Source organism: Mustela putorius, unplaced genomic scaffold, assembly GCF_011764305.1.
Source record: "Mustela putorius furo isolate JIRA1106 unplaced genomic scaffold, ASM1176430v1.1 tig00004033_pilon_pilon_pilon, whole genome shotgun sequence".
Classification (NCBI taxonomy): Eukaryota; Metazoa; Chordata; class Mammalia; order Carnivora; family Mustelidae; genus Mustela; species Mustela putorius.
In genome coordinates this window covers 4,211,307-4,218,399 of record NW_025422169.1, presented here as the reverse complement: position 1 = coordinate 4,218,399, position 7,093 = coordinate 4,211,307, and positions in this window count along the sequence as shown.

The window sequence follows — 7,093 nt, the reverse complement described above, 5'->3', positions numbered from 1 at the left end:
GAGTTCCCGTTTCCTCCTCCGTCGCACGGAGCCTGGAGCTCCTCACCCTCACGTCGGGTCTCCACGTCAGGGTCTCGGCTGTGTTCGCCGGAGCCGTTCTTGTTTGCTCTTCTTGGGGGAGGCCGGGACAAAGGACTATTATTATCAAAGGCCTGCGTGTTCCCTGCGCGGTCACCGCGGCCCGCACAGCATCCCTGGAGGCCAGCAACAAAGGCGGCCTTGTGGTGCGGGCGAAGCTGTTACACAGTTCATTTTCCTGCGGGGAGGACTGCAGAGCTGCCAGGGGAGCATCTCTTGCCATTTCACAGAGCGCCTTGTTCCGTGCCGAGGGGTCATGAGCGAGTGTCCGCTCAGCTCTGGGCCGTGCCCTGCAGAGTCGGAGAACGGGGGTCAAGGGGGCATGGGTGGCTCTGGGTCTCACTGTCAGGTTTACCAAGGGTTCGGGCCCAGAGGCCTCATCCCCAGCCTCCCTGGAAATCCCCGGTGACTGACAGAACCAGACAGAAGCTGATGGAATGTGCAGAGCCTGCGATTCTGTGCAGGGCGTGCCTCCCCTGGAAGGTGTCACGCTGCTGCCGCCGCCGCCGGCTTGGTGGGACAGGAGGCAGTGCCCATCCCCCTCCCAGGGTTTGGGGGCCCCACTGCAATGCCCCACCCAGACCTCTCCCGGCTTCCCTAACACCATCCCTCCTGTTCTGTGTTCCGTTCTCTCCGAGACCTGACACAATTTCAAACTACTGTTTGGAGGGGCGCCTGGGGGGCTCCGTCAGTGAAGCATCTGCCTTTGGCTCAGGTCACGATCCCGGGATCCTGGGATCAAGCCCCCGCGTCGGGCTCCCTCCTTCTCCCTCTGCCTCTCCCCACCCCTTACTTGTGTGCTTTCTCTCTCCGACAAATAAATTAATAAAATCTTAAAGAAAAAAAACCCCAAAAACTACCGTTTGGAGGTCCTGTTCTGGCCAGGCCCTAGGACGTGTTTATCAGATGCTGGTTCCTTAGTCCTGCGATCGCCCCACGAAGTGGGTTACTAAGTCCACTGTGCACGTAAGGAGACAGATTCCAGGAAGACTGGGATTTGTTATCTATGCGGGGAGAGGATTCAAACCCTAAGATCCCTGTTCTATAAACCCATCGCTCCCTCATAAACTAGTTCTTGGGGGCATTCTGTCTCCCACGTGACATCATGTCTCAACAGACTAAAAATAAGGTTTTCCAGGTAGTCCTGGCGTATCTGTAGCGAGATGGGAGGTCGTTGGATATATATTTTAGGGGGGTCTTTCTGGAACCCCCAAACCACACCACGTGACTGCTTTGTCTACATTTCCCAGGGCCGCTGTCGATCACTGTCACTGAACTCTCGTGCAGTCGCGGGATCCCACCTTGAGCTGGCACACAGGTGACTCTGACCGGGCGATGCCTCCTTCCCCGAGGGGGTACACGTTGCGGCACGGAAGCGAGAGCAAGACTCTCCGGAGGTCACAGGCCAGCTGCAATGCTCTTCAGCACTCGCCTCTAGTCTCTGTCCTCGGAAGCTCCCAGACCCCACCCCCACCCCCAGGAGCTGCCCCTTCTGTGCTATTCCCTCCGTAGACGGCGACCTATCGAGCAGGGTCTATGGGAGCAGTCGTCAGGTCTACTGCCCTTTTAGTGAGGGAGAGGGCGACAACCAGGAAGAGGGAGGGAAGAAATACAAGCCTCCAGCTTTACGACTCGATGTAGAAAGACAAGCCAGTTCGAAGATGGTCCAGGGACTCGAACAGACATTGCTCGAAGCAAGACGTACGGAAGGCCAACAAGCGCGTGAGAGGGCACCCGGCGTCAGGAGTCATCTGGGAAACGCGAACCCAAACCATGAGATGCCACTTCACACCCCCCTAGGATGGCCGCAACTGAAGACAGACAGTCCCAAGTGTTGGCAAGCGTGGGGAGAGATCCGAGCCCTCAGACAGCGTGGGTGGGAAGCGTGACATGGAGCGGCCCTTTTGGGAAACCCTCCAACAGCTCCTCAAACAATCAGACGTACACAGGGGCTTGCCCTATGCCGCAGAAATTCCACTCCCGTTCCGTACCCGAGAGGAATGGGAACTACTCGATGCACAAAAAGCTGGAAAAGAATGTTCACGGCAGCATGAAGCCGAGTCACAGGCGAAAACAACCCCATCAGATGCCTATCCTGACACAGGCACAGAGCGTGGCCTCTGCGCGTGATGGTGGTGTCGTCTGGCCACGGGAAGGGATGGAATTCTGACACGTGCTACACACAGATGAACCGTGAGCATGTTGTGCCAAGTGCCAGAAGCCCAAAGATTCCGTGGTGTCTGTGGATCCGCAGGGGCTGTCGGGGGAGCCGGAGGGGGGCACGGGGTTCCCCTGCGATGATGAAGATGCTTCGGAATGGACGGTGGTGGTGGTGGCGGCCCGTTGCCATGAATATTCTAGAAGCTGCTGAACTGCACGCGTTCCCCGTACGGCATGTGAGTTATCCATGAACTGTTCTGTTCCTCAGTTTCCAGAAGGCACCGTGTCCCTTCCTGTAGCTCCTCTTGGTTCATATTAAACTTAATGACTTGAGTTTTGTTTTTTAAATATGACACAGATTTTTTTTTTTTAAGTTTTATTTATTTATCAGAGAGAGAGGGGGGGGAGAGAGCGAGCACAGGCAGACAGAATGGCAGGCAGAGGCAGAGGGAGAAGCAGGCTCCCTGCTGAGCAAGGAGCCTGATGCCGGACTCGATCCCAGGATGCTGGGATCATGACCTGAGCCGAAGGCAGCTGCTTAACCAACTGAGCCACCCAGGGGTCCCCTGACACAGATTTTTAAACTCCTTGTAAGCATTTTAATAAATACTAACATTGTATTTCAAGATTTTATTTATTTTATTTGACAGACTAACATAGTATTTCATATCTGTTTTCGAGTTTTGTGTTTTTTTTAAGATTTTATTTATTTATTTGACAGAGAGAGAACACAAGTAGGCAGAGAGGCAGGCAGAGAGAGAGGAGGAAGCAGGCTCCCCGCTGAGCAGAGAGCCTGATGCGGGACTCGATCCCAGGACCCTGAGATCACGACCTGAGCCGAAGGCAGAGGCTTAACCCACTGAGCCACCCAGGCGCCCTGTTTTCGAGGTTTCTAAATGCATAAACTGGGGCGCCACTGAGCCGAGTCCCACATCGGGCTCTTTGCTCAGCAGGAAGCCTGGCGCCTCTCTCTTTTCGAGGTTCTCTAAATGCAATAAATAAAATCTTTAAAAAAAAATGCATAAACTACCTAATTTCTTTCTTTCTTTTTTTTTTTTTTTTTTTAAACGCTATTAATTTCTTCACATAAGGCACACGGTACTCTCCTCTACGGGGAATGTAACGCCTCCGCTCTGTCCCCATCACAGCCCAGGTCCCAACTGCACCTGTAGCGTCAGTGCCAAGGAGGAAGGACGTGTTTGGGGCCCCTTTTGTGTGGCGGCAGTAGTGGCTCGGAGAGTCTGTAGGTCACAGTTCGCTTCCTGCCTGGCCTCAGAGAAACGGAGAGAACAGCGGGGTTAGATCACCGGTCAGTGCCGCCCTAAACCCACGTGAACCAAGTCAGACCCAGGAGGGGCATAAAAGATGCTACCCTTGAAGAAAGCATCTGACAAAAATGAGAGTTTTTGAGTTTTAGCAAGGTATTTACGCCTTCTACAAAGACATCTATTCAAATTCAGCGGTAGATGACCAAGCAGCTGGAGGCTCGCAGGGGACATCTTGGCCTGGCCCTGGCTTATCTTGTCATTCTCGCACAAGACCAGCCGTGCCTGCTCCTAGCACCTGGCAGGCCCTAGCTCTTGGCAGGAGCAATTCCCAGAAGAGTTCCCGATTCACAGATCAAACGTGTGTGCAGGGCCTGGCTGGCTCAGTCGGTAGAACATTGTCTTGATCTCAGGGTCGTGAGTTTGAGCCCCACAAAGGGCGTGGAGCCTACTTAGAAAAATAAATAAACAAAATCAGTTTCAGCGGGGCGCCAGGGTGGCTCAGTGGGTTAAAGCCTCTGCCTTCGGCTCAGGTCATGATCCCAGGGTCCTGGGATCGAGCCCCGCATCAGGCTCTCTGCTCAGCTGGGAACCTGCTTCCCTCTCTCTCTGCCCACCTCTCTGCCTACTTGTGATCTCTCTCTGTCAAATAAATAAATACAATCTTTTTAAAAAATTAGTTTCAGCAATTAAAAAAAAAAGTGTGTGAGCAGATGGGCACAGGCAGGGAGACTACACGAAAAAGTGAAAGTCATGAATTTGTAGAATGAGAGCACGATTAGAGTGAATCCCCTAAAACTGCCTTTCGGTAGGATTATGATGTTGTTGAGTAAAGAGTGGGTGAAAATATTCACCTGCAAGAATTCTCCATAGCAGTTAAAAAGAAAAAAAAAAAAAACCAGTTAAAAAGTACAAAGCATGTCTATACAGGACTGGCTCGGAGGGATGTCCCAGATACTGTGGGGGGAAAAGAAAGTGAACGCTAAAGAGAAAGTATTAATAAATTCATAAAATAAAGTATTAAAGAACAACTTTTTTTTTTTTGCAGTGCCCCCCCCCATGTATTTGTTTGCATACAGATAAAAGTCTAGAAAGCTGTCCACTAAGCCATTAACTCTGGTTGTTTCTGGGAAGAAGGCTAACAGGAACTTTGGCTTCTGTGTTCATGTTTTTATATCACTTGCTGTATTTACATGTATAGATTTCTATTTTAATAAACCTTTGAAACCTATTTTTAGGCGTTTCTTCACTTGATCATATATTAACTTCGTGAATCATTCTTGAAGCTGCACTCAATTTTTTTTGTAACTGATTTTTGCAACTGGGGCTCAAGCTGAGGCTTGCACACACCCGATGTCAAACCAGCACCGCAGTTAGTTTTCCAGACCTTCTTTCACACGATGCAAAGAGCCACTCTTCGGTCAAACCCTCCTCCTGCCTCCCTCGGTGACCAGTGCAATCACCCAGCTATTTTCAGCTGCTCTCCCGACGTCCGTCCTGTAACCTGCCTCCTCCGTCTTCTGTTTCTCCTGTTTATTGGGGGAAGTGATGCATACTGTCCAGAGGGGACGATCACATGAGGGGGCTGGACTTAGTTGCTGACCTATTAAGAGATATCACAGGGGCGCCTGGGTGGCTCAGTGGGTTAAGCCTCTGCCTTTGGCTCAGGTCCTGATCCCAGGGTCCTGGGATGGAGCCCCGAATCGGGGGGGGTCTCTGCTCAGCGGGGAGCCTGCTTCCTCTTCTCTCTCTCTCTGCCTGCCTCTCTGCCTACTTGTGATCTCTGTCTGTCAAATAAATAAATAAAATCTTTTAAAAATTAAAAAAAAAGAGTTATTACGGGAGCTTCTCTCAATGTGTATTTATTTGTTTATTTATTAAAAGTCAACTATAGTGAGTCGGGTCACTCTAAGAAACCCTCAGTTTTGAGGCCTGGGAGTTGTCTGACCCAGGTGGGTCCCCCAGAGGGTACCACGCACTTTGGGGGGGCCTGTTCCTCCCTCCTGGGAGACAGAGCACACAGGATGCGCTGGTCATTTCTCAGGGAGCACCCGGTCAAATATTTGCTCTGAATCATAAACCTCATCGTACTTTTGGGTCAAAGGTGTTTTTTGAGCCTTTCTATGAAACGAGGCATTTCATTCATCACATAGCCTCGAGCGTACTACTTGCCAGTCTTCCGGGGGAACCACCCCTACCGCGTCTGCTCTGTGAAAATGTCCAGACCAGAGAAGGGGATCTTGCTACTTGCTGGAGGGAACCTGTGAAGAAGACCGGGTCTGAGACGTTTTGTGGGCGACCCATGTTGAAGGACGTGATCGGCCTGTGAAGCAAACCTCCTCCTCTTTGGGTTAAGAGCACGGGGGCAGTTACTGGGCATCCCTGCGAGCTGGGAGAACGTCTGGTTTCCGCCGCTGTCCCATCTTTGGACACTGGCAGATGGAAGGGTCAGGCCAGCAAACAGGTCAAGGCCGTGGCAACAGGTCACAGAGCTGGGATTTCTGGGAAACTCATGCAGTCATGATCCTCTCTCGCTCACGCTGCCTTGTCTCTGGGAAAACTACGGCAAAGATGAACTTTGGGCCGCCCAAGTGGCCCAGGCGTGGCGCTCGGAAGAGCAGATCTCAGGCTCTGCTGCTGGGTCACTGAAAGTTCCGCCTCCTACGTTCCCTTGCACTGGCAAAATGAAACCAGGTTGAAAACCAAAAAGGAAAGCGGGAGGAACTGTGGTCGGGCTGTTTCATGGTCTGTTGTCATTAGCAACTCACTTTCCGCAGAGACTAACGTCTGAACGGCTGGGCTGGGCTGGGCTGGGCGGGCGCGGCGTGCGGAGGGGGACTCTGGCCCGCACAGCCGTCAGGTGCGGGGCTGAAGCCAGCGAGAGGAGGTCGGAGCGTTTCCCAGGCTCTCCGCCAGATTCCACACAGGCAACGCGGACGCACGGAGCAGGGACCTGGCCTTCCAGCAGGTTCCAGCCGGCACCCAGCTCTGATACCTGAAAGGGAAGGCACCCAGCTCTCCCGACTGCTGGAGGAAAGGAGCGAATGCAGCTGGACTCCTGCACGCGGATATGCCCGCAGGTGACCGTGTGGACGCGGGTGAGCGCCGCGCCCTGGTTACTGAGAGCGCGTGGCGCCGGCTGGAGTTTGAGACGCTCGGCGGTGTGAACTCGGCCGAGTTACCAACGTGACTGAACCTCGGCTTGACTCGATTGGATGGTTTCTCAGATTTAAAAGTTTAAGACAGGAAACACTTGGATACGACTGTTCTGCATTGCTCTCGGGAAACCAGCACCCGGCAGCAAGCCGGGCAGATAACTTACCAGGGGGCAAACAAAGTGCCGATGCTATATACCGACTCTACCCTCAGAGCTTCTGCACCCGGGCCTCAGGCCTGGACACCACTGCCGCAAGGGAGGTGCCGTGTGGCCTTTCCACCAGTGAGAAAATTCTGGAACTTGATCCCGAGTCTCGTGCACACAGAAAGGCAGGGCCGTGATTTGAACAGAACCACATCCCTTCCATTATGGGCACTTGTCTTGGCAGCAGCGAGCTCGGGGCCGACGGGAAGAGGACGTTTCCATGGCCCTG